The sequence below is a fragment of the Paroedura picta genome, chromosome 1, assembly GCF_049243985.1.
Source record: "Paroedura picta isolate Pp20150507F chromosome 1, Ppicta_v3.0, whole genome shotgun sequence".
Classification (NCBI taxonomy): Eukaryota; Metazoa; Chordata; class Lepidosauria; order Squamata; family Gekkonidae; genus Paroedura; species Paroedura picta.
In genome coordinates, this window is record NC_135369.1 from 159844867 (window position 1) to 159872850 (window position 27984).

The following is a 27984-nucleotide window of genomic DNA, read 5'->3' on the forward strand; positions in this document are numbered from 1 at the left end:
AATAAAATAAATGGCACTAACACTGTAATCCTAAAGAAACACTCTTTTAAACCCATTGACTTCTACAGATTTAGAAGGGTATAACTTTGCTAGAAACTGCATTGTAAATATGTAGCTAAATTCTGTTGTGTAGCCATGTTGGTCTAACAGGGGTTCACAACCTGAGGCACATGGGCCACATGCAGCCCCCAACCTCTTTCTTTGCGGCCCCCCTACCTGCTTGTCTGCAGCTAACACCCTCAGGGCATTTTCCCTCAGCCCCATACTGTTCTTCCTGCCTCAAGAGGCACCATCTACTGCTGTTCATCCTGTCCCTTTCTTGCAAAAAAGACAATAGCAACATTGTTTGTTTTGGTCTCCATGGTTCCTTTTGTCAGCCACCTCTTGTTCTTATCTCCCATAATACCATTTTGGCCATTGTAGATGCTTTGCTAGCCAGCAGGCACCCATACCACTCAGCTTCTTAACTCCCCTTCCATGAATTACCATGATGAAGCTATGTATGTATATAAGGAAGGTAAAGTTGCTGTGTGAATGGATCCAGGAGATGTCAGGTCTGCTTTTGCAAAAAAAAAAAAAAAAAAAAAGGGAAAAGGACAGTAAAAGGCCTGGTATTTTTGCAAAAAAAAGGATACAAAGTGTTTTACATACTGAACATTTCTAGAGGCTCCGCCCATCAAAGCAAGTGGCTTCCAAAGTTACTGGTGAGGTTGCTGCTGCAAACAAAAGCATTCCTCCTTCCACAACAAGAGTTGGTTGCTTTGACTTCTGGCCTTGCTTGCTTCTGTCTCTCCTCCCTTCTTTACTCCAGCTAGGAGTCTTCTTATACGTCTGTGACTGCAGGAGCCGGTGACTGGCCCTTTGAGTACTCTCTTAGCAGGGAAGCTTATGGCATTCTCCTTCTGACATCTTCCTCCAGCCAAGTTCCCCTCCCTCTGGCTGCCATTTTACTTCTCACGATTGAGTCTTGGCTGGCAAGAAGTGATGTGTGTGTGCACCCTGCATAGAATTTGAAGCCAACTTAATGGCATATCCTTTGTTCCAGATGGAAGGCTGCCCTCATTCACTCTGTCTACTTGCCCTTTATTGGAGGGCCCCCAATTTTTAATGTATTAAAATTAAAACATATTAGCAGGTATATATTTAAATTTCAAGTTACTGTGTTTATTAAGAAATAAATCTCATAGTATTCCATGTATGTAGGATTGCAACTCTACAATCCTGTAGGCCAGATTCACAATCCATTTTTTAAAAAATTGTTCCTAGCCTGTGTATGTAGCCCAGTGCTTCTCAGAACTGTAGTGGATTGGGGGGGGGGGCAGGAGTCTCTTCTCTTCTTTGCCATGGTTGAATTGAAAATCCCCAGCTAATAGCCGCTAGAGTGGAGTGGATTTAATGGGAAACGGAAGAGTTAGGCACCTAAAATTGGGACCAATTGACACCTGAATCCCTGTCTATCAAGGCTGCTCAAATTGGATGACCGAGGGATAGGAGGGAGATTGTCAACCTTTCTCTGGTATCAGGAGAGTTCCCTGAAGGGCTGAAGGAGGCAGTGGTTTATCCTCTTCTGAAAAAAAAAAACATCATTGGACCTGCAGGACCCCACCAGCTACCACTTGGTCTTGCATCTTGCATTTCTGGGGAAGGTAGTTGAGAGGACCACCATGGACCAGCTCCTGGCATTCTTGGAGGAAACTTTGGCCCTGGACCCATAACAGTCAGGCTTCCACCCTGGCCATGGAGTGGAGACTGTGCTGGTTGCTCTGATGGATCATCTCCCACGCCAACTGGATCAGGGTGGTTCAGCCATCCTTGTGCTTTTAGATCTGTCAGCTGCATTTGATGTGGTCGAACGCAAGTTGTTAGCCCATGGACTCACTGGGACAGGGATTAAGGGGAAAGCTTTACAGTGGCTGATCTCCTTTCTAAAAACCAGACACAGAGGGTAGCAGTGGGGGAAGAGTTATTTGACCCCCACATTGTGCTCCCTTGTGGAGTGCCGCAAGGGGCAATACTGTCCCCTACGCTTCTTAACATCTCTCTGAGCCTTCTGGAACACCTGGTCTGGGGCTTTGGGCTGGGGTGTCACCAGTATCTCCTAATGGATGGATGGCCAGACTCTCCCCCAGAAAAATTTGCCAGATATTTGGAAGCATTGTTTGGATGGCTCAGGTAGAGTTATCTGAAACTCAACCCCTCCAAGACCTGTGTCTGGGTAGAAGGGGACAGTGTCAGGAAGCATGCCTCCCTGCCTGGACGGGGTACAGCTTATCTTTGATGCCTCCTTATCTATGTAGGCTCAGATCATGAAGGTAGCCCAAATGGTGTTTTCCTACCTACACCAAGCTAAGCTACTAGCGCCCTACCCGTCCTCTGAACACTTGGCCATGGTAATCCATGCAACAGTCACTTCCAGACTAGACTTCTGTAACTCATTTCATGTGGGCCTTCCCTTTTCTCTGTTCCAGAAATTGCAATTGGTGCATGAGGTAATCTTGGAGGGCCTATGTCCATCCTTTGCTGAGGCAGCTGCATTGGTTACCAGTTAGCTTTTGGATCAGGTTCAAGGTTTTGGTTCTGACCATTAAGGCCATATGTGGCCTGGGTCACACTTATCTGAGCGACTACTTGTCTCCTTATGTCCCCCCAGGTCTCTTCACTCTGCGGGTATGAATGTTCTGGTTATCGCTACCCCCCAGGAGGCATGCCTGGCCTCAGCCAGGGCCAGAGTTTTCGCAGTCCTGGCCCTGACCTGGGCTGATTCTGCACTTACTTTGTTTAGTCCATTGTGGATTTCCTGAATTCAGATCAATTTGAACTCGGGTCTTCCCCAATCCACCCCCTTCCCATTGAAACAGAAAAGTGTTCTGCACTGATTAGGGAAGCTCAGAAGGAGGAGGGAGCCAAATGCATCAGGAGCCTCTTTCTTTTCTTGAGAAGTTAGGGCTTCTGGAGCTTCTGCCCAGAGAAGTTAGGGCTTCCCTTTTAAGGACACAGCAGTCAGAGAAGGCCCGAGACGGCAGCAAGGGGTAGTCAGTCCCTCACGGAACCTCTCAATGCAGCATCGCCAGGGTTCCCTGACGTTTAGGAAAAGGTCCCCCACTCCAGTGGAACCTCTCGAGTCGCCTTTTGTTGAAAAGAGCAGCTTATATAGCCTGGGCTTCTGTTCCCACAGGGAGCCTGGCAGCTCTGGGGAGGCAGTGTGTTCAGGCGTACCATCCCCCACCCTCACCATAGAATGAGCTTTAAGGTGAACCCCCCCCACCCCCAAATATGCATGCAGCAGCTCAAATGGTTCCTCTAGTCATGTAATATGGGGTTCTTTTGATCAGTCAATGAATAGTTAATAGGTTTGTTTCCCGGTTTATGAGCCTTGAAATGAGTTTCAATTAGTTTAGCAGTGCAGGGGGAAAAATGTTAGTTAGGCGAAGCTTTGTTTTCCTTCTCCTTTTTTCCACAGGAAAAGTCTTTCCTGTGCTGGTTTGCTTAGGCTTTCTTTAAAGAAAAAAAAAGTGATTCAGAAAGGGAAGGAGTAAGATCCTTGGAGGAAAGGATTCATTATTAAAATAACATGACATTCAGTTGGAAAGCAAACATCGGTTTTATCTGGAAGGAGTTGTTACAGTTCAAGGAGCTCCTTTTATGTTATCTCCAGTTTAAGCAGAACGGTTTTCAGAGGGGAAGGGAAGAAAAGGGAAGGGAAAGGGGGGGGGGGGAGAAGAGCAGGCCTCCAAATACTCCTTATTCATGGTTCGGATTTGTTCCTGATCTTCCCACCCCGGAGTAAAATAAGGACGGGGCTTGAAAACTTCAAAGTGCAACTTCTTCTTGGAAAGTTACAGGGAGCGATGTGATTTAAAAAAAAAAATGCAGGCTGGCAGCCCCAGCCTTGCAACTGTGCTTCATTATAATTAGAAGCTGCTTGCACCCTATTAACACCACACTTTGTAATTTGAACATACTTGTCTTTAGACAATTACGGTTATGCACTCCCTTCCTTCATTCCCTGTTTCCTAGGAGATTATTAAAACATGAATAATAATAAAGTACCCTGTATTCCCAACATCTGAAGATGCGTGCCGCACCTGCCAGGGGAAATAAATCACATTTTCGCAGGCATTTTCCAGGGGCCTCCTGTTCTGTCACTGCCGGCCTATCTGTCCCGGCCACCGACCTCCCGCTAGAATGTGTTTTCATTGGGCGAAGTCCAGCTGACACTCTGCATATGCTAATCATCTCTGGGAACGGAAAAACAAAGCCATTTTGTTTGACACAGAGTCAGTTACAAGCGCTTTGGCAGACAGCTGACTTTAAGAACACACTCCTCTGAACAGCCTTGAACCTTTGGCGGTCGCAGGGAATTCCCCTGAATCCATTCCATAAGAGGTCACAGAGAACGCTTGTTGGCATACCGTTTTTGACTGACGCCACTAAGCCACTCTCCGGCCCCCAAAGGTAAGTGAATGATCGCCTTTCGCCTTAAGGCTTAAATGTCTTGAGGCAACAATGCAATAGTCTACGGGTTAAATGTCTTGATGCATCAATTCATTGGTCAGACTGCACCTGGAGTGCTGTGTGCAGGTCTGGAGGTCCCACTCCAAAAAGGATGTGGACATAACCGAGAGGGTGCAGAGGAGAATGATGAGGATGATCTGGGGCCAAGGGACCAAGCCCTATGAAGATAGGTTGAGGGACTTGGGAATGTTCAGCCTGGAAAAGAGGCAAGTTGAGAAGGGACATGATTGCTTTCTTTAAGTATCTGAAAGGTTGTCACTTGGAGGAGGGTAGGGAATGTTTCTTGTTGGCAGCAGAGGATAGGAACTGCAGTAATGGGTTTAAACTATGCGTGGAATGGTACCAGCTAGATATCGTGTCAAAATAGTTCAGCAGTGGAGATACCTAGCGTTGATGCTTTAGGCTGATCCTGCATTGAGCAAGGAGTTGAGCAAGGAGTTTGATTCTAGATGACTGTCAACACACAAATTTGGACATATGAGAGACATGCCTTTCCCACTGCAGGAGTGTAGCAGCTGGGGGATGATGTAAGGACCATTAGACTACAATGGCCCTCCGATGATATTGAGTAGGGATGGCAGCCTCCTGGTAGGACATCGGAATACCCTGGAATGAAAGCTCATTGCTAGACTACAGAGGTCAGTTCCCCTGGGGGGGAGAATGCTTTGCAGGGTGGGCTCTTGGGCCTTCAGAAAGGGTCTTGTCCTCCCCAGACTCTGACCCTAGACCTCCAGGTATTTCACAACCTACATATGACAACCCTAACCCCCCATTCCCTGTCGGTAGCCAAGGGAGATCTGGCATCCTTGTTGGGAAGTTTTCAAGCTTTCAGATATCATCATGTAGGACTATAGTAGGAGAGAGAGATGTCAGCTGCTTGGTGGGCTGCTTCTAGTACCACAAGCCCCTTACACAGTCTCAGTGCTAGGCCAATGTCAGGCCTGGATTTGCTTGTGTGACCCATACCTTCTTGGCATAACCCATGAAATCTTTTGACCAAATGCTGCTATTTAGAAGAAGAATAAGAGTTGGTTCTTATTGGCTACTTTTATCTACCCGGAAGACTTACATTTGCCTTCCCTTTCCTCTCCCCACAACAGACACCCTGTGAGGTGGGTGAGGCTGAGAGAGCCCTGATATCACTGCTCAGTCAGAACAGCTTTATCAGTGCCATGGCAAGCCCAAGATCTCCCAGCTGGTTGCATGTGGAGGAGGAGCAGGGAATCAAACCCATCTGGCCAGATTAGAAGTCCGTGCTCCTAATCACAACACCAAACTGCCCTTTAGGCAGAAAGGGCAATGAAAACACAATGATTTGTCATGACATGAAGAAGACCCACAGACTACTAGTTTAGAACAGTGGGCCCCTTCGCCCTAAACGGACAGTGAAACTTTGATGTATTAAAAGAAATCCATAACCCAGTCATACCACTGTACTGGTATGGTCAGCGCATGGGCTAAGCAGTGAGATGTGGTTCGAATCCTGGAGTTTCTCTCAGATTTTCAGATCCATCTTCAAAACTGCAGGGTAGATTCATCTGTTTTCCTTTGGACAAACCTAGCTGTAGCTGCATTCATAACAAATATGAGATAATACCTACCTCATGTCACCTCAAAAACAAATATAAATGTTTTGGTTGTTTCTATATAACAAATTATCTTTTATATGACTCCCACCAAGCAAACCTGAGGTAACCTTATGTAATTCCTTTTCTAAAAAAAACCCAAAGTGATAGGTTTCAGACTTGAACAATGCTATTTTTGCTTCCACTTGTTTATTGCACATCGGAGGTTTTGCTAACTACAGATGGAGCTTCAGACCTGAATCACCAGCACATGGGGGAATCTGAGGTGAAAAATCAGAGTCCTGGCCTGAACTTCATGAGGCATGAATCATTAAGTCTGAATCATTACGTGCAGAACAGGAATCTATCTATGCACCTGATATTACTTCAAGAGCTCCAACCGTGACCTTAGCTGAGGTCTATACAAGTTTAATGAAAATGTCTTAAGGTTCTGGATCCTAAGACTCTGTTCTGTTTGTGCTGCAGCCTTTCTCATTGATGAAGTCCTCTCTTCATGGGAAACGAGACTGTTTTTCAAGGAGCTGAGAAGCCCCACAGGAAGATGCTGGACAGCGGACTGCTCCCACATTTATGAAGTGGGGTGCAAATGAAGCAAGATGCAGGATGGAAGCCTTGGGCTGAATAGAGGTTCCGAAATATACGTGTCATAGCCAAACAGCATGGTGCATAAGGCAGAACTGCCAACTGCATGGAGATGCTATGTGTATTTAACACACATGTAAGAATCTCAGGAGGTGTTCCAGTGGACCCACGGATTTCAAGAGGCAGGGCTACTAAGCATCACAAGGTGAGGAACTGTATTAAAGGGTCACAGCATTAGAAAGGTTGAAAACCACTGCCTTAGGAGGAAAGCCTGAGGGACTTGGGAATGTTCAGCCTGGAGAAGAGGAGGTGGAGAGGGGACATGAGTGCTCTCTTAAAGTATCTGAAAGGTTGTCACTTGGAGGAGGGACGGGAGCAGTTCCTGTTGGTAGCAGAGGATAGGACCTGCAGTAATGGGTTTAAACTACATGTAGAATGATATTGGCTAGATATGGGGGGGGGGGGATTGGCTGCCTAAGGAGGTGGTGGGTCCTCCCCACCCCTCACTGGCAGTCTTCAAGCAGTAGCTGGACAGATACTTATCCTGGCTGCTTTAGGCTGATCCCGCACTGAGCAGGGGGTTGGGCTACATGGCCTGGCTGGCCCCTTCTATGATACTAAGGCTGCCAAGGAGCTCCCATAGCTTCTTTGAAAAAAGCCCCCCTCCCACGCCCATTTGAAGAAAAAAGGAAGATAAAGTAGGGAGGAATAGAAAATCAATCATAGAACAAAAGGCCACTCTAGGAATCCATGTGCTCTCAATTTAACCCCTCGTTCAACTAAAAAATGATTTCAGGTCAAGAGTTAAAACCAGACATTAATAATTCTAAGAATGCTTCTACAGATATCTTGCTGATATTACAGGCAGTGTACCCCATGAGCATCTGAAACAGGTGACTGTCTTGGGCCTACAGAGCAAGCTTGGCTTTGGGAATTTTTTATCTCTATCTCACACACATGGCTCTGCTTAAGGCTTGCTTATTTTGTAAGAAAAGACATCTGCTACTTTGGGTTGTGGAAACAGATACTAGCTACTGCAGCTATTTTTGCCACTACTACTTTTGAGCAGAAGTAAACACCAATGAAGGAATAACAACAATAAAAATTAAGACTCGATGGCTGCACAAACACTTCTAGGACCAATAGCTTTCATCAGATAATTTAGCTGATTTATCTGTCATGCATTTTTTCTGTCCATAGAGCAGCCTTTCTAAACCTTTTGACCATTGATAAACCGCTGAAACATTCTTCAGGCTTTGAGAAACCCCAGAAGGGGCACGATCATGCAGAATATGGCTGGGAAGCACAGCTGTGTATGTGCCTACCTGGGGCTCCTCCCCTTCCCACCCCCATCACTGGCCATTGAAGGAGGGGGCAGGTTGACATGACCATATATAGTCATGTTACCCAATATACATTTAAAAATGTTTTAAAAAATATATAAAAATTAATTAAGACCCCTCCCCCTTTTTGGGAAACCCTTTCAGAGCTGTTTCTTAACGCCAGGGTTTCACAAACTGAGAAAGCCTGACATAGAGAAACGCCCTCCATCTTAGAATCCACCCAGATATTTTATTAAGTGCGGCAGCACTCTACACATGCTCCATAGGCTGCAGTGATGATAAATGACTGGCAAAAGGAAAAGTATAGAAGACGATTCATCTCTTTCCCAAGCAAGTGCAGAGCACTCCAGAGCTTTGTTCTGCAAACGCATTTAGCCAAAGCAAGAACAAAAAGTGTGACATCTCACGCGGTGCTGGAATGTCACACCCAAAAGGGACGGGGACTGGGGCAGACAAGTGGCTAGATAGTATTTTCTTCCTCTTGGTGCAGGCATATCCAAACAATCCAAAGGGGAAGAGTGCTTGTACAAAAGCTCATGCCTTGAATAAATCTTTGTTGGTCTTAAAGGTGCCACTGGACTCTGATTTTGTTTTGTTTAACTCCAAAGGGAGATGGATTCCCAAACTGGAGATCATACATTCTCAGGACGCAAGGAAGAAGCTCTCTTTCTTCTAGACTCTTCTATACTAAAGTCATGAGAGCCATTCTCAGTGGGGGCTGTATAGCCCCCTGGGGGTCTTGTCACATTTGAAGGGGGCCACCGATTGAAAAATGTGAGAAGGGGAGACCTGGTAACTGAAGTGATGGAAGACTCTTTTTCCACGTATGATGTCATTACTTGCTAGAAAGCTTGACCTTCGTAAAGGGAAAGAAAAAGAAATAACGTAATCCATTCCTTTCTGTTTGCTTGAATTAATGCATTCAAGAAAAAAAAATGAACACACGTGCTTCTCTTGGTGAAATAGTCTAGAAATCTTTTTCATGTATATATTAGAAAGGTAGGTTGAGTATAGTTAGTTCGCTCTTAGCTTAGGCTTTTTAAAGCCTAGCTCATCCTGCAAGCTGCCAGCCTACTACAAGGGGCCCTGGAACCTGAGAAGGCTCCTAAAAGGGCCATAGCCAGAACAAAATTAAGAATGGCTACTCTAATGGATTTTACCTTGACCATATGTTGAGAAGAAATAAAAGAGGTCCCAAATCCACAGCTGCTAGCTGGGCTCCAAGGGAGCGGTTGACTTACCATACTGGGGTTGTAATTGTTAACAACTTTTATGGCATTTTATGTCATAACCTCAGTCATCTGAATCATATTCTCTGGAGAGGTGGGATAGAAGTGTCCTAAATAAATAAAATAATCTTCAGAGCAGTCCCTTAGCTGACAGAGTGTGACTGGCCAAATCTTTAAAAAAATGTCTAAGCCGGAGTTGGCCACCCTAGTAACAAGACGGAGTGAAAGCATCAAAGATGCCCTTTCATTCTAATAGGCGGTAGTTGCTATTTATTCAAGTTATCTTATATTTCCTTCCAAATGTTGAGCTTGGTTAGTCTGCAACATTATTTAAAAGGTAATTGCTTAATTCATTTTGTTCGAATGAAGGCAGAACTACAGCTTGATTTGACAGCCCCACATGCTATCAGTGGCATTAATTCACCTTATTGGCACGGGGATTCTTTCTTTCCAGCCAGCAATTATTACAAATTGGCTAATAGAGCTATCACAATATGAGTCATAATCGTTCAGATCCAAATCATTTGGCCGTGCACAGATGTACACCATTCTTTTTTTTAAAGGCTTCCATCGTGCTCTGATTTCTCTTTTTAATGTATATATAGCTATAGCGTAGCAGCGATACAAATCTCGGTGTATGCTACAGCCACTGGTTCATCCTCACTCTGTTGCTGCCATTGCCCTCTCTTTCTGTGAGTGAGGGAGCTCATTGCTGATTATCCAAGGCTGTTTCCACTCTGGGAACTTTGCTGCCCCAGCTCCGGTGCAGAGCCCAAATCCAGAGTGGACAAATGCTCCCCTGTGCAGGAGAAGGAAGAGGCAGGGTAACCTGCCCCGGCTCAAACTCCAGCCTGCAGCCTAGCACAAAACCTCCTGAGAGGAAACAGTCGGCAAGATAGTTCCCCCCCTGTCTCAGGCCCTTATTTGTGGGATACATTCACTTCCAGCAGCAGAAAGAAAGAAGCAGGAAGAATAATGTGTTACAAAGGGGTACACAAAGGATCCATGCCAGTCTCTGCAACCGAGCACTTTCTTTCCTTGCACACACAGTACTACGGCCTTTCCAATGGATCAGATACTGCTATATGCTACAGCTGGCTTTCCATCACTGATCCGCCCTCTTTCTAACCCCCAGCAGCTAGTTGTCTGCAGCAGATAGGTGTGGTCCTGCTCCCATTTCAGGTGCCTCACTATGGATGGCATCATTCTCAGCACGAAGAGTGCTACGGCCAATCTTATGTTCGAATTGAAGGTATGTTCCCAGTGGCCATAAACCTCTTTCAGATGTAATACCATTTGCAGTCTAAAGATCCTATAAAGCAGCTGTCCTCAACCCCCGGTCCGTAGACCGGTACTGGTTCGTAGATCAGTCAGTACCGGGCCACAGCTCCTCCTTGTCCTCCTCCCTGGCTGCTGCCTCAGGGGCTGCCCTGCCACTCTGCCGCCGGCTCACCTTTAGTGCTCTTCAGCGGCCGCCGTGGCTGGGGCTCCCCCTCAACGTGGCACTGCACAGCTGCTGCTAGCAGTGCCCCCCCAGTGGGTGGCAGGAAGTCAGAGCTGCCGGCGGGAAAGCAAGCAGAGCAGGGGCTCAGGTGACAGCAGCGACATCCCTCAACAAAAGACTAACCCCCCCCCAGGGCCTCAGTAAAATTGTCAAGCGTTGACCGGTCCCCGGTGATTAAAGAAAAGGCTGGGGACCACTGCTATAAAGCATAAATTAAAACTACAAACTGAGGAGTGTCCTGACTTAAGTAGAAACCCCGACACTATCTGTGGGTGGCCCTTTGTTGTTGCTGCCTATGTGTTAATAGAGGTAATCTCACCATCAAGTAGTCACTTATTATGTTATACATGTAGCCACTGTGGGGAAGATAGTTACCCTACCAAATGACAAGAGTTTACCATTCCCTGATTTCTTTGGATTCCCACCTGGAAGCAGATATGTGACAACATTTCCCTCAGCCGTGGGCAAAACATACAGGTTGGCCGTTTGCTAAATAGCTATCAGTTCAATCCTAGGAATGCATTCATGGAAGTAAGCACCATTGGATAAAATGAGCCTTCTGAGTCAACTTGTGTCCATTTACTTCCTGTGTGTAAAATGTTATTGGGCATTACCCACTGACAGAACTGTTATTGGGCATTACCCACTGATAGTTCACGGAATACATCAGAACTGAGGTAAAATTGAAGTTTAGGCTCAGGGATAGAGACTTACTTTAATGGATTCAGACTGGCCTAACTCTGCAAAAGATCACACTGTTAATTAGATTACATGGTGCATTGAAGTTTAAGATTCCTCCGAGGCTCCTGGCATGAAGATGCAAAACCCAAGTCTGAAAACATAAAACTGGCAGCTGATCAGAACCTTCCAGAGCTGTTTGAAACATGAGTTCCCTGTAAGGCAGAGAACTACAAAAAAGACCCTGTGTCAGTCCTTAAATTAACAAAGCTGGGGAGTACTATCCATTGCTGCATTACTAGACAGCAAGTCAACAGCAGCATGAACTAGTGGTGCCCTTTGAATGTCACATCTGTCTTCACTAAAATATGATGACAGACTTTGAAAATGTAGAAAAATGGCCATTTAAATGGAACAGCGGTAATAGCAGGAGAATAAAAAGAACTGAAGGATGGATACTTAGGGTATTAATATTTTCTTGTTCAGTGGTCAAATGTATGTAGAAGAGCAGGCAAACCATTCCAGAAGCCCAATTCTGTTCTTGTATACAGACATGTACCCAGGAGGTGTTTCATCGGTTAAACTGCCGACTTCGAAAAAATTATTAGCGATGCATTTGGGTTGCCTGGTAGAGATTTATGAAATTATGAACAGCGTGAAGAGAGTGAGTACAGAGGTATTTTACTTTCTCTCTCAGGTCAACCAGTAAATTGTATTGAAAGTGGGTACGTGTACGTATGTGTTCCACAAAAGGAAGTGCTGATGAAATTCATTACCACAGGATAAAATCAGAGCCAGTTGCATAGGTGGCTGACTGTTAATGTATTCATGAACCCAAATGAGCAGCTGGAAAGACTCAGCAGGCCTCACCTGACAAAATACCATTTTTAATCTACATGTGAGGTCATTGTTCAGATGAAAATGTCCAGCAGTGGTAGACATTTCTATTGGTTTTTGTCAACATTGAGAAATTTGATCCTGGATTTCTACTCCTCTCAACTCTTAAGCCTGAAACAGCTCTTCAAATGGAAAATTCGCTTTTGTGTGCAGTTCCACATACAAACTGCCCCGCCGGCTCTACTTTTCCAAAACCTATTTTCAAATTAGCAACACCCTGTTTCTCAGCCACCTAATATTCATACACTCTGGCCATTTTTCATGTCACAAAATGTCACCCTGAGTGAGGAGATAAAGCAGGATAGAATGCGTTTAAATAAATTCAGATAAATCTTTTGTCTTTCAAAAATGATTTCAGAACAAATATTGGAGTGTCAGGATAAGGAAATATCTAGATTCAAATCCCCAGCTCTTCTGTGAAACTCCTGGGCGAACTTGGGTCAGTTAGTAGCTCTTCGTCCAATCTACTTCACAGGGTTGTGAGTAGAGGTGGGCATGAGCCACAAAAATGCTGATTCATAGTTCATAGGCAAACCATAAACTGAACCACAAACCCAGATGGCTTGCATACAAACCAAAACAGGTTCCTGAAGTTTGTGCCTGAAACAGCTGAACTGTGGAGACAGTCTGCTCCTTCAGCTCAGTTGTTTTCAGCTCTAAATAGCTGAGTTGCGGGAGCAGGCTACCTCTGTGGCTCAGCTGTTTCTGATCTAAACAACTCAGTCACAGGAGTATGTGGCTCAACTCATTAGAACGGAAACAGCTGAGTCGTGAGACAGCCTGCTCCTGCAACTCAGCTGTTGAAAGAGGTTTTCCTGGGTAGGACTGGCTGCCCAAGAAAGCCCCTTGAAAGAGTTAAGCCATGGCAGTATGCCGCCCCTGCAACTTAGCAGTTTCCAATCTCCCAATGCTGGTAGTGGCGAGATTAATATTGAAAGTATGTATGTATGCATGTACGTACAAACAAACATATGTACCTACAAACAGGTGAAACCAAACAGCTGAGGTGTGGGAAACTCAGCTGTTGTTTATGAAGATCAGTAAGATGTGGGTTAAATCCGGGCTTTTCTGCTCTTTACAAATCACCACGAACTCCATCAAAGTTCATAAATGTTTATGGGGGTTCTTAAGTTTGTGAACAGAGCCTCTTGTGGCGCAGAGTGGTAAGGCAGCCACCTGAAAGCTTTGCCCATGAGGCTGGGAGTTCAATCCCAGCAGCCGGCTCAAGGTTGACTCAGCCTTCCATCCTTCCGAGGTCAGTAAAATGAGTATCCAGCTTGCTGGGGGGTAAACGGTAATGACTGGGGAAGGCACTGGCAAACCACCCCGTATTGAGTCTGCCATGAAAACGCTAGAGGGCGTCACCCCAAGGGTCAGACATGACTCGGTGCTTGCACAGGGGATACCTTTACCTTTACCTTTTTTAAGTTTGTGAACACTGCTCCATGAACCAGCCAGAATTCATGAACTTCAGTTCAACAGCTGCTTCATGTCCATTCCTAGTCGTGAGGTAAGTTGGGCTAAGATAATTGTTGTGATGATAAATGGAGGAGGAGAGGTTGTTTTGGGTGCCCACTGGGAAGAAAATCAGTCATCTGTACAAATAGAAGCTGAATGACTGGATAAATCAGTAACCTAAAGCATTTGTCCTTCGTGCAGTTTTGGTAAAGGAAAACATCTTGTGCAAAAAACATTACATAATTTGTAAGGGAAGATTTGCCAGTTCTGAAAGGTGTTAAGTGAAATAATTACTCTGTAAAATATTCTCTTCCTGCTGGTTTCATTCCAGAGTATTTGGATCTTGGGGCTCAACCATCTCTTTGCAACCAGGAAGAAGAATGAGGAGCATCTGAACTGGGGTGTAATTTGAGCTCTTTAATGGCACAGAGGATGCCTCTGCCCTTCCCCTTGTTTTATGGGCCTCTCTCAGAACACTGTGTGGCATGACATAACTTGTCTCATAACTACAACTCTTAGCGCATGGCTGCTGCTGCTGCTGCTGTGTGTTAAAAGACAGTATACAGATAAATCGCTCAGCTGCATGTCTCCATTTAACACTTGCTAAAAGCAAAGTGTTTATTGTCAGAGGGTCTCTCCGCAGCCAGTTTTGACTGCTAAGACATTAGAAATAGAGAACGGCATTATTTATTCTCTCGTGAGCACAAGAAAAGAAATCTTGATAGGAGTGTCAGGGATTCGGCTGTGAAACTTGGCCCTTTCTGTAACAGTCCATTTGAATCTTTGCTTACATCTTTGCATTCCAACATGAGATGAACCCCAAACAGTAGGTGCGTTGGCATTGATGCTTTCTTGCCAAGACTTTTCTGACCAAATTAGCTTTCCATAAACTAATTTTAAATCATATTGTTTCTCACTTCCTACTTGTACACGTGGTATGACATCCCAGAACAGTCTATAGCAGGTTTTCTTGTAAAAAGAGACTGGTGAGCTTTTTTTGATAGTGATTTACGGATTCGTGGCAGGACATAAGTGGGCCCATCTGGAATTAGGGTTGTTAAATATAGCTTGGGAAATTCTTGAATATTTGGGGGTGGAACCTGAGGAAGATAGAATCTGGGGAGGGAACGAACCGCAACTTGGTACAAAAAGCAACCATTTTCTTCTGGAGAACGGATTGCTGTAGACTAGAGATCACTTGTCGTTCCAGGAGATCTTTAGGTTGGTCGACAGAGGGGTGACCACCCTAATTGGAGTAGACAATTGGGTACAGTTCTGCAGAAAATGTATTAGATTTGCAAGGGAGATTACCGTATATACTCGCATATAAGCCGACCCCCATATAAGCCGACCCCCACCTAATTTTACCACAAAATCTAGGCAAACTTATTGACTTTCATATAAGCCGAGGGTGGAAAATGAAGCAGTTACTGGTAAATTTACATTAATTGAGGCACCGGTAGATTAAATGTTTTTTAATACTTATTTCAAAGAAAAAACAGTAAACTAGCTCTGTCAGTGCAAACGAGGGCCAGCAAACCAGAGCAGAACAACAGTATCCAAAGTTGGCAACCTATTACAACAAGTACAACAGCTACCAAACTGGGAGGATGGACTACTCTAACTACAGCTACAGTGCCCCCCCAGAACAAAACACTGAATAAAGAACTGTAAAAACACTGAAAGAACTGTAAAAATCAACTTTTAAAAGAAAAACAACCCCGAGAAGAAAAGGCAAACAATGCTGCCCCTCAGAAAAAAAGAAGAAATAAACATTAGGAGAAACAGTAAATCCCAAAGCACCCCCAAAACCCACCCCACCCACAGAAACCAAAATAATAGTTTGGAAGAAGTGAAGGCAAAAGGAAAAAAAAAAAACCAGAGTCCCTCACTCAAACCGTTGCTGTCCTACAAGCAGCCATAGCAAGCAAGCTTCAGCTTGCAGAAGGCTTGCAAAAGCAATGTAAGGATTGGCTGGCTGGGAGCAGGCTGCTATTTCAATTACCGTATATACCTGTGTATAAGGTGAGAAGCACTTGTTCAGTGTGAATACTGTGCTGGAAAAACTCAGCTTATACACGAGTATATACGGTAGGTGTTTGCAATTTATGGGATTAGATATGTGGCATGGCCAAACAAGTGTTTGACAACCTCCACCTTTTCTAGCCCTTGGGAAGCAATGAGAACAGAAAATTAATTGAGCCTCAAGTGGGGAATCATTATTTTTGTTAGAATTGCAATCAGCAAGTGATCTGGTGAAAGCAACCTTGAAGGGTGACTAGAGTGAGGATCTCTCACAAACATAGGGAGAAATCTATCTATCCTAAACAGAGGAAATATTACAACCCTCTTATTCACATGTTGTACAGTTGGTTCCTTCATCCTACTAGGATTATCAACCTCGAGTTGGAATCCAAAGTTCTCTTAGAATTAAAGCTGATCTAGACTATGTAGAGGAGCCTCTTGTGGCGCAGAGTGGTAAGGCAGCCGTCTGACAGCTTTGCCCATGAGGCTGGGAGTTCGATCCCAGCAGCCGGCTCAAGGTTGACTCAACCTTCCATCCTTCCGAGGTCGGTAAAATGAGTACCCAGCTTGCTGGGGGGTAAACGGTAATGACTGGGGAAGGCACTGGCAAACCACCCCGCATTGAGTCTGCCAAGAAAACGCTAGAGGGCGTCACCCCAAGGGTCAGACATGACTCGGTGCTTGCACAGGGGATACCTTTACCTTTACCTTTAGACTATGTAGATCAATTATGCTGGAGAAGCTTCAAAGGGTAAACTCTATGGTATCACATTCCTGCTGAGCTTTCCCCCAAAAAACCTCTGTCTTCCCCAGGCACCAACTGCAAATTTCCAGAAATCTTCCAAGCTAGAGGTGGCAACCATATTCCCCACTGAAGATTTTGCTGCAGAGTTAAGGGTGCTATAGCAATGGGCTAGCCTTTCCCATTGATCACACCTTAAGCTATTGGCAAAGCCATGCTTCTTGCCAGTGGTAAACCTTATAAAACTTGCAGAAGAGGCAAAAGGGATGGGCACAAACTAGGAAAATGTGGTATAGAATCATAGAGTTGGAAGGGGCCATACAGGCCATCTAGTCCAACCCCCTGCTCAATGCAGGATCAGCCCTAAGCATCCTAAAGCATCCAAGAAAAGTGTGTCTCCAACCTTTGCTTGAAGACTGCCAGTGAACCACAAACTGCCATGAACTTTTAGGAGCTAAACAAACTGATTTGATTCATGAAGTTTGTGGTGTGGTAGAATGCCCTTGGACGTGCTAGAGACACCAAGCTCATGGGGAATATCCAGCTGATGCTCTTCTACTTGTCCTCCAAATATGGTGAGGTTTGGATTTATGAGGTCCAAGGTACATCCTCCCAAAGAAGGTGCCCCAATCCTCCATTATTTCCAATGGAAGGATGGGAAAAACAGCAAAAAAAAACACACACACACTCAAATAAACAAGGACAATAGGAGAGCAGCAGAACAGAATCAAAGTCCCAGAGAATCTCTGCAGTAGAAACTGAAGGGCAGACATTTTTGCAAGCCCAGCAGAACCAGTGCAATCAAAGAGTGCAAAGCAGAATTCAGTGCCACTGTGGAAATTGTAGAAATACCACAATCACACTCCAAGCAAAGGGGGGGGGATTGCAAGCCTAGCATAATCAGTTCAGTGTACAGAATGCCCAGCAGAACCAAGGTCCACAGTGGCACTGCAAGCTTAAAAGGACTGTTCTCAAAGCACAGGGTCACAACAAAGCAAGGACAGGTTGGGGGTGAATTTTGCAAGCTGTGTACAAGAATATGGGAACACAAAGGAAAGGGGGCAAACCCATTAGAAAATGACAAGGCTAATTCAAAACTGACACAAATGTTTCCAGGGCTGGAGAATCATCCCCCCCCCCCCCCCAGATGCTTTGAGCGGAAACAGCCTGCCTGGAAATATTTCCATTCACAAACTTCCACAAACTGCTTGAAAGTTTGTGCCAGTAGATCTTCTGCAAACTTCCATTCATGAACCACAAGCCAGCCAAACTTCATCGTGTGCCCATCCTTGTTATCATTCCTGCATTTCAGGTTGGCAGAGAGGAGGAGGGTGAAAGTCCAGAGGAAATCATTTGCTTTGTAGTTTGGGCCATCTAAGAGGATTTACTTCCTGATTTGCAGTTCAATGTCATATCCGTTCACCACTGAAATAGTGGTGAACGGTAAAGGTATGTAAATACCTTTACACTAGCCTGGACATTGGGGAAGAAAGCCAAATTACAGTCTTCATATGAACACATGAAGCTACCTTATACTGAATCAGAGCATTGGTCCATCAAGGTCAGTATGGTCTCCTGAGTTTTGCAGTGGTTCTCCGGGGTCTTCAGTACAGGTCTGGTCTGGTGATGCTAGGGATTGAACCTGGGACCTTTTACATCCCAAGTACTCTGCCACTGAGCCATGGCCAGCATAATATAGTGGTTAATAGCGGCGATTTATAATCTGGAAATTGAGTTTGATTCCCCACTCTTCCACGTACAGCCAGCTGGATGATCTTAGGCCAGTCACAGTTCCCTCACAGCTCTCCCGGCCTCGCCTACCTCACGGGGTGTCTGTTGTGGGGAGAGGAAAGGGAAGGCGATTGTAATACACTTTGACACTCCTTCAGGTAGTGAAAAGCAGAGTACAAAACAAAACAGCTTTTTTTCTCCTTAAAATAGTCATACATGAACTTGCTTTATACTGAATGAGACTCTTGGGCCCTCGGGGTCAGTATTATTTACTTGGGCTTGCAGCAACTATCCAGGGTCTCACATGAAGGTCTTTCACAGAACCTCCTGCCTGATCCTTTTTACCTGGAAATGCTGGGGATCAGACTTGGGACCCTTTGCGTGCAAAACAGATGCTTTCTCACTGAGCCAAAGCCCCTCCTTAAGATACTCTTTTGTTGCTGCCTGAAGCTACGCCGTTTGCACTGCTTGTATGGTCATGCCAAGAAGTAGGCAGGGGACTGAAAGACCCTAAAACTGAGCTAGTGGGAATCCATTGAATCTGAATGTGAGTCACTCAGGCCTGGGTGTAAAGAAGCCGCACTTTATTATTTATCTGAAATGAGAATTTCGGCCAGTGCCCCTTTTTTCTCACCTGTGCCTGACAAGCTGCACCTGGGAGGAACAGGAAGGAGCACTTTCCCCCCAATTGACCAGTGTGGCAAATCTATCCCTATTCAGTGGTGTTTTCTGTCCATCCCTTCTTGCACACCAATCCAGGTGTCAGCAGCATTTTTGTGTTCTTTCCAGGTTGCACCCCTTGCACTAAGGAATTGTCTTCTGAAAGTGTACTCTGCTCTGGTTCGGCCTCACTTGGAGTACTGTGTTCAGTTTTGGGCACCCCAGTTGAAGAGGGATGTCGACAAACTGGAATGTGTCCAGAGGACGGCAACAAAGATGGTGAGGGGTTTGGAGACCAAGATGTTTGAAGAAAGGTTGGGGGAGCTTGGTCTGTTTAGCCTGGAGAGGAGATGACTGAGAGGGGATCTGATAACCATCTTCAAGTATTTAAAAGGGTGCCATATAGAGGATGGAGCAGAGTTGTTCTCTCTTGACCCAGAGGGACAGACCAGAACGAATGGGATGAAATTAATTCAAAAGAAATTCCATCTAAGCATCCGGAAGAAGTTCCTGACAGTTAGAGTGGTTTCTCAGTGGAACAGGCTTCCTTGGGAGGTGGTGGGTTCTCCATCTTTGGAAATTTTTAAACAGAGGCTGGATAGCCACCTGACGGAGAGGCTGATTCTGTAAAGGCTTAAGGGGGTGGCAGGTGACAGTAGATGAGCGACAGGGATGTGAGTGTCCTGCATAGTTCAGGGGGTTGGACTAGATGACCTATGAGGTCCCTTCCAACTCTATGATTCTATGATTCTTTGATTCTATGATGCTGGCACCATCCAGGCCCGCTCCCAGCCCTAGCCCGTATTAGGGCCTCTGATGGCCTGCAGCAAGGGAATTCAGATTCTTCCGCATTCCCAGTTTTCCACAGTGGCCATCAGAGGCCTGGCTGGCGCAGGCCTATGCACAAGGGAAGAATGTGCATGGTGTCCCTGCAGGGACATGAAATGCCCCATTCGGCTTCGTGATGCTGCAGAACTGAATGGGAAATTTTGGAGGAGTGATTGGGATGTGAGTATCCTGCATAGTGCAGGGGGTTGGACTAGATGACCCATGAGGTCCCTTCCAACTCTATGATTCTATGATTCTAGGAACCCTTCTTTCCCTCTAGCATTTAGACAAGGTTGTAAACCCTAGTTCTTGTTGTCGTTCTTCAAAGAAGGATATTTGGTCTCTTTGACTCTTTAATAGCACCGTCCACAGCAGAGTGACGTCCTTCTAAGCCCACTGATGTCAATGAACTTAAAAAATACAACTGTTTAAGACTGTGGTGCCCATCTCTGGAGACGCAGTTTTAAAGCACAAGCATTAGGCTTTGTAATTATTGTTATTCAATTTATAGGCCTCCCCTCCCTACAAGCAGGCTTGGGATGGCGTACAACATACATCTACAGCTCTACTCAGAAACTGTTCCAAGACTCTGGTGGGAGAATCTCCTAAGTGCAGGGAGGAGCCGGCATAACCGGAAGGGTCACGAGACAGGAGAAGCGAAGGGAGGGAGGCCCATAGTTGTTTCTCCGTTTATCCTGGCCTCAACACAGGGCACCGTTTTACAGGCCCTGAGGAATTTGATCTGGTTATATTGCTGGGTGTAGAACTACGGTTTTCGGTTTTCATTGGTTGTTACCCGGCGTGGCCCCTGCAGAAGAGAGGAAAGCAAAAGACAGGAGGATCACCGGCTGCCACCTCTGGCCCTCTTTTCTTCTCCGTCAGCCTTTCTTAGGTGTCTGTCCTTGTAGCCGTGACAGAAATGCCCGGCGTCTCTGGTCACTGCAAGACAATGCACCCGTTCTAAATAAAGCGGCCCTGCTGGGACGCAGCTGACACGGCGTGTCCTGACACTTACTTCCCAAAGGAATGAGGTGGGGGGGAGCGGAAGGCAACTGCATTCCTAGATTATAACCACAGCACAAGGAATAGCTGCTGCCCCAGCACTTGCTGAGCAGACGCGGGGATGGACAGAAGTGGGGCTTTAAAAAAAAAAAGGAGAAGTGAAAGGATCTTTTCTTGTCAGAGGCTCCAGCGTTTCCAGCAGAGCCATTTGGAGCTTAGTCATGCCTTCTGGGCACCAGGCTTGTAGCTGGAGAGGGGTGAGGCTGGCTGGCTGCTTCAGAGGCAGCTCACGGAAACCTTCTGCCCCAGGCAAGCGGAGCACACACCTGCTCTTCCCACCTGCACTCCTGGCTAGCAGACAAAGGCAGGGGGTGGGGAGCGGGGCATCGCAGAGCCGCACCACTTCACCTGCCTCAGACTTGCCGCTCCGGAAAGACCAGAGATTAACGGGAGGGAGCCCTGCTGAGTGAACTTCTGGGACGTCCTTCCGTGGCAGACTGCAGCGCTGGGAGTGTCCACAGCAACTGAAATCCCTGGCATTTCTCAACAGAAGCAGAGGAAAGAGAGAGAGAGACGCAGAGCAGGGTAGAAAGCAAACCATTTGGTTCAACCAACTGATGACATGACCTGGGGTTTCCCAAAATTTGGCCTGTGACTTTATTGCAGGGGTAGTGAAACTGCGGCCCTCCAGATGTCCATGGACTACAATTCCCATGAGCCCCTGCCAGCGTTCGCTGGCAGGGGCTCATGGGAGTTGTAGTCCATGGACATCTGGAGGGCCGCAGTTTGAGTACCCCTGCTCTATTGGAAGGGAGAGGCGGGGCTGTGATGAAGTCAACAACAAATTCCACGCAGACACCAAATTTATTATTAGGGCCTTTTCGCACGGGGATCTTTGTTGCAAATTGTTTGCGGAATGAAAAATCGCCATTTAAAATAGTGGAATTCGTCGTTATGCATACCTGCCTTTGTAGTGGAATCAGTTGCGTTTTTTAGCGTTTCCCACAGGCTTCCGGTCTCGGCAGAAATCGCTAGAAAGGAAGCGCTATTGCCAAGCTCGTCCCGCCCCTGGCCGTCAAGCAGCCAATGGGCAGCCGTTAGCATGCTCCCAAACAGCCCCTTTCCCTTTAAGAAAGGTTTTTTAAAAAAAAAAAACAGACCCATAGCAACGAATCTAGGTAGATTCGTTGCAACGGAGAGACCCATCCAGCTGCCTAATGTGAGCTGTCATTTGATTGTATGATCGTTGGCACGCTGCCTCGAGTGATAAAAAAAAAATCCCCCCCCCCCTCTCACGGGCCCGATTTTCGGCTGAATTTATGTGTAAAAAATAAAGGGACTTTATTTCAGCAAACGGGCTTTTATGTGGTTTGTGCTTAGTGACTAAAGGTGAAGGACTGAAGCCAGGGAAGCCTCTAAACAGAAAGAGGCTCGCTGGTGCGTTTATCCCCGCTCGCTCGGAGAAAAAAAAATGGCGATCGCTTCGCCGGAAGTTTGGAGGACAGGCTCAGGAGGAGGGACTTTGAAGAACCAGCAACAATGGTAACGCACAGGTCTTTAGCGCTACTGTTGCAGATTGGTTGCAGGAGTGTATCGCTATCCGGAGGGTGAATCCACTTTTCTGGATTCCCCTGAAAGCGCTATAACGAAGCGCTTTTTGCGGGTCGGTTTCAGGATTGTTGCAGATTGTCTACGACGTCGTGGGTTATGGCAAATTAGTAGCGTTTCCAATTAGCAACCATTGTGCTATTTTGAAGCCGTGCGAAATGGCCCTTATTATTCATTAGTTAAAAGTGTATGCCACCGCTTCTAGATCGGCTAGACCCCGGCAGCTTAGGACAAATATAAAATGCAATAGAAACAACAGAACCTAACCTTAGAATCCCCCCCCCCTCCCCAATCACTCCACCCTGAGCCCCAACCCTCCCCCCACGACCAAGCAGGCAATTGCGGCCATATGCGCTCAGGAAGAGGACGGGCCATATCTTCCACATCCCAGCCTCAAGGAAACGCCTATCAGGAGAGCTCCATCTTGCAGGCCCTGCAGAACTGAAGAAGGCCCTGAGGAACTTCTCCGTGGTGGTGAAGGAATGTGGCTTTTCTGCCATCACTGCCACAGAACAGACTCTAAGGTGTGCTGGGTCCTCTCAGTCTCAATCTGAGTTTTCTGCTAATGGCACCCCTCCCCCCCCCCCCCCGTTTTCATTGGCATCAACTCTCCAGTGAACCAGGGAGACCACTTGGATCTGTCTGGGGGGAGAGGGCACTTAGGGGTGATTGTTGGGCCATCTCTCTTTCCCACAGGTTGGTCAGAGCTCTGCCAGAGTTCCTAGCAGCCGAAGTGGGGAAATCCCCTAACTCTGACAGGAACCCCTCATTGTCCATCCAGCACCTGGGCAGAAAGTGTATAAGATTATCAATTCACACCCAAAGCAAGGGAGTTCTGATGGCAAAAAAAAAAAGCTTGTCTGGGATAAAAATGCTAAAAAACAAATAGTTCAGTGTGCTAAGAGGTGGCAAGTGGCAGGCTCACATTCCTGTTCCCTACAGACCTAAAACTAGAGCTGCCCAGGCCCATAGTCAGAAATGTTTAGAAAGACCAATTATTTTGGCTAAGGGGGCAATTTGGTATGGTGGAGAGCAGCCCATTATGTATGATGGAGAGCAGCCCATTATGGACATGTCCTCAGAGAAGCACATAGTAAGATTCTCTGATATCTGGGGAGGAACAAGAAATATTTGCTGGCTGAGGATTCTGCTGTTATGGACACCTTGCTGGACCAGGACTAGGCAGAACAGACTAAATAGTTTTTTTCACACACACCCTGTTGGAAATTGTAAAAAAAAAAATGTTAATTGTATCTGTGTGCATTTGAAACAATTGACCTCTGATGAAGATCTGTTTGATCAAGGTCAAAAAATTATTTGGCATTATTGGTGTACACACTTAGATTTTTTTTATGAATGCCAACCAGACATTCTTTTTTTGGTTTTTAAATATTTTGAGCTCCTATAATAAACAGTTTGTATTTTTCTAAAATTGATTTTATCCCTAGGCGTTTTGGTTCTCACTTTAGGGAGAGCACCGGAGAGGACCCCTGCCAGCACATCCCTAAACCCCCCTCAGGTCATAATCGCCAGCTCGCCTCCTCCCTGACTCAAGAGCATTCTGGTGAATGTACCACTCCAGACAGGGGAGGGGGAATTAATGAGGCAAGCGGCAGCATGGAGCTTGCAAGCTAGTAGGCAAGGGGAAAAAGAAGATGGGGGAAGCTTCAAGCAGCAGCAGCCGCAGCACTCAGATGCTGGCAGCCGGTAGCAGCCCGTTACCACATGCCGGCTTCTTCCGCATAGTCTGTGCTTACACCTTTCCAGTTCTGCCCTTGGGTGCCAGGAGAACTGCTTGCCTTTCCTGTCAGCCACATGGAAGGAATCGCAGCCCAAGACTCACTGAGGGGACTGTTTGGTGAAGGGACAGGGCAAATTTGGGGTGTGGCGCTGCCCATTGCAGGCCCTCCATGCCTACAGGACTGGACCCAGTCCAGCTTACTCTGCTCATGGCCACATGGCTGCCTGTCTTTCTTCCTTAGAGTGCCTGTGTGGCATCATGATTAAGAGTGAAGGACTCTAATCTGGAGAACCAGGTTTGATTCCTCACTCCGCCAGGGAGAGGAGAGATGGCATTTGTTGCCACCCCTGCCCAACACTGCAGGGCTGTCTGCCAGCTTATACTGGTCAAACACCAAATCAAAGCCTTATCCCCAACCTAGTCATTGATTTAACCATTACTTGGAAAGACAGTCAGATCATCCCCGCTCCCTTCGAAAGCAAGATTTGGGTTTAGATGAGACAGCAGAGACAGCACCCCCTCATTTACATATCTGCTATGTCATTCCCTCCCTCTCCTGCTTTTGATTTTCTGAAGTCTACATGAGACTCTTGTGGACAGAGTGGTAAGGCAGCAGACATGCAGTTTGAAGCTCTGTCCATGATGCTGGGAGTTCGATCCCAGCAGCCTGCTCAAGGCTGACTCAGCCTTCCATCCTTCCGAGGTCGGTAAAATGAGTACTCAGCTTGCTGGGGGGGGGGGGAGGTAAACGGTAATGACTGGGGAAGGCACTGGCAAACCACCCCATATTGAGTCTAAGGGGGGGGCATCACCCCAAGGGTCAGACATGACCCGGTGCTTGCACAGGGGATACCTTTACCGTTACCTTTAAATGAGACAAACGAGCACCAGAATAATGGATCTGAGTATTTCCTAAGATTGTCATTAATTTTTCCAATCTGGGTTAGTTATAATAAAAATATTTTTAAAAGGATTATTATCTTTGGTTATGACTAGTTAAGCTTTTCCTGGCTGTCCTTGGTGGAAAAATGAGGGGAAAATCCAGGAGTGCTCTTAGACTGTTTCCACACTAGCGATATAGTTCTGATTTGCATTTTTAAAGGGTTGACTTTTTCATCCCTTTCTGCACTAAAATCTGCTTCTTTGGGCACAGGTCCTGGACGCCTTGACTGTGCTGTTGGCTGGCTGGCAGCAGGGGCCCAGAAGCACCCAGGAGGCAGCCCTGAGAGGCAGGCCAAGGGTGCCCAGCACTCATGCCTCCTGGAACACAATGCTGCCTCAAGAAAGCAAGCCCACAAGAAGCTGAGTCTCTCCAACCTGCTGCCAAGGCTTGCGTGCGCATGTGCCTGCTGTTCACCGGCCCAAGGCTCCAGGTGGCGAAGGGTAGGCACATTGTATACGTGAGCCTCGGCAATGGACTGGAGAGGTTTGGCTTCTCACACGCCTGTCCTGCCCTTCGCCAGCCTGGAAAATGAGAAAAGAGGATTTCAACTTGCAGCATCCAATCGAAATCTGAAACGAGGCTGAAATAAGGCAGGTTTCCTAGTGCGGAAGTGGTCTTAGAGAAGAAATATACAAATCTAGGGATCATGGAATTTGACATTATGAACAGTTTTGCACTGGTCAACATGTCTGTTTCTTCACCAAGCCAAGTATTCAAGTAATAATGATGAGGAATTAGCGTAACGTAATGAGAATTAATACTTTGCCTCTTGGATATCACTCAAGGAAACACCTTTGCAATAGCACATCGCAAGGGTACAAGACCCATCGAGCCCAATTGATGTGTTTAACCTATACTTGACTCTCCTACTTGAAATCAATAGGGATTATAAAGACTTAACATTAGAGAGATCATACCCGGGCTGAATCTGCACTCACATTTTTCCCCGTTGTTGAGCCTGCTGAAAACAGATTGATCTGAACCCAGATCTTCTTACTTCCTTTTTTACAACTTGAAACAGATGTTGCCTTCTGCACTTAATTGTCTGCTTGATTGGGGAAGCTAAGAGTGGGGGGAGGGGAGCAGTGGTTGAGTGAAGCTCCAGCCCTCATTGAAGGGGCACAAGGCTGGAGAGGGGTCTATTTCCTTCCTTTTGTCTCCTACAGCCAAAGCAAGTGGGGGGGGGGAATGGAATATGAGGCTGTTTTTTTTTAAATTTATTTTCCTGAGTGTATGAGGGAGGGGGAGAATGGGGGGGAGACAATAAAAAAGGCAAATCTTGGCACATAGATGGGTGGGCTTTTGGAGTACAGTCATTTAAAAAAATGAGGGCAAAAATAAATCTTGCAAGGGAATGGCAACTGGGAATTAGTTTTCCTACAGTCTTTGAATTGATGCCCTGACCAATCAACGGCAGACTACCACACTATGTCAGTGTTGGAAGCACAGAGACGAAAGCTAATTCGGAAAAATGCTGACATCTACACTTGAAATACTGGGGCTTTCAGAGCATTTTTCTCAGATGTAGCAAGTTATATCCATCCTTGGATATCATGGGAGAAAGGTAGTGTCACTGCGGATCAATCATAGATGTTGCAGAGGGAAAATTTAAAGTGCTAAATATCAAAATGGAAATTGAATAAGGTGTAGATGTTTGTTTGTTTTTTAATTTGAGGTCAGGTAAAGCCAACGTCTCATTCTCTGAATTCAGAATGGTATGCATTTATTTGTATTAAGGCAACTTAGTGCCACTTTCCTCCCCAGGGGACCCTGAAATTACAGAAATTTCTAAAACAAACTAAATTCAGCATTATAAATTAAATTAACAAGCCCATAAATGAAACAAAAATGTCTCATCTGGGTACAGATTTGCTGAGCTGGTTGTCATAGGCTTTGGCCAAGGACCAAGACACCTTTAGTCCTTGTCCTCCAGTTCACGCTTCTGGCTACTCCTGGACTTAAAGACCTTCTGATAGGAAGGAGACAGAAGTTCAGTTAGCTGTTATGTTGCAAGCAAAATGTTCCCCAAATTTCCTTCCCTTGGCTCAAAGAAACTCTGGCCAAGCCCAGACTGAGTGTACATCGGCGCATGCATGCCCACATGCACACACATGCATAATAGAAATCTGTGAGAACATGCCAATAGACATATTTCTTCATCCTACTTTACAGATATTTCAGATATCTCCCCGCTTCTGTTTGTACCTTCCCCACACCAAATGCTCACATTTTAATAAGCAAGATTAGGCTTATCGAAATACCTGATATCCTCATAGAACTGTGTATCCGCACCTTTCAAGATTACCTTCGGAACAGATGCAGTTGCCAAGAAAAGTCAGTAGAGTGAAAAAGAGTTCATAGGTTATTATTACACTTGTGCAGTTTTAGTGTAAACAACAGCCAAATGAGTTCTGAAAGTGAAACAATTATTCTGGGCTGCTTGGTTAGCTATGAAACATTAATTCTTCTTAAGCCCCAGAGCAAAAATGACTTATGAGGATAAATCTGTCAGGCCTTTGGTTTGTAGCTTGTGCCTTGGTGGAGCCTTGGCAGAGAAAGTAAATTATGGTTCGCAAGGATTAGAGTTTGTGTTTTTCTTCTGGATTTTTTTTAGTGCCTTGTGGTTTTTCAAATGCAGCGAAACAGAGGACTGCTTCAAGAACTCCGTTTATTACAAATTGGGTCCATGCAAGGAGAGCACAGCTTGACGTTCTCCGTATAGCTTTCCTGCCAAGTCTTATGAAGAGGTTTAAACCAGAGGACTTGCCTGAGGATCTAAGCTGCTTCCTCCTTCTCCTCAGTAGAATTAAAATGTAAGTTACCCAAATGGAGACACACAGGTTGTACCAGTCCAGTTCAGTCTTACATGTACTGACCCAGGCCCTCTGTGTTAAATGTTTCGGCTGTGAGGA

At 45.9% G+C, this 27984-nt stretch overlaps 1 long non-coding RNA gene across 2 annotated transcripts; it reads left to right on the plus strand.

Annotated features, from left to right (window-relative positions):
* The first annotated feature begins 4176 nt into the window (after positions 1 to 4176).
* Positions 4177 to 27916, plus strand: LOC143819190 (uncharacterized). 2 transcript variants are annotated; one of them, XR_013224853.1, is made up of 3 exons: positions 4177 to 4455; positions 6567 to 6888; positions 27687 to 27916. It is a non-coding gene; the product is annotated as an uncharacterized LOC143819190 (long non-coding RNA). The 2 variants fall into 2 exon arrangements; XR_013224854.1 differs by lacking the exon at positions 27687 to 27916 and adding an exon at positions 14124 to 14845.
* The last annotated feature ends 68 nt before the right edge of the window (positions 27917 to 27984 follow it).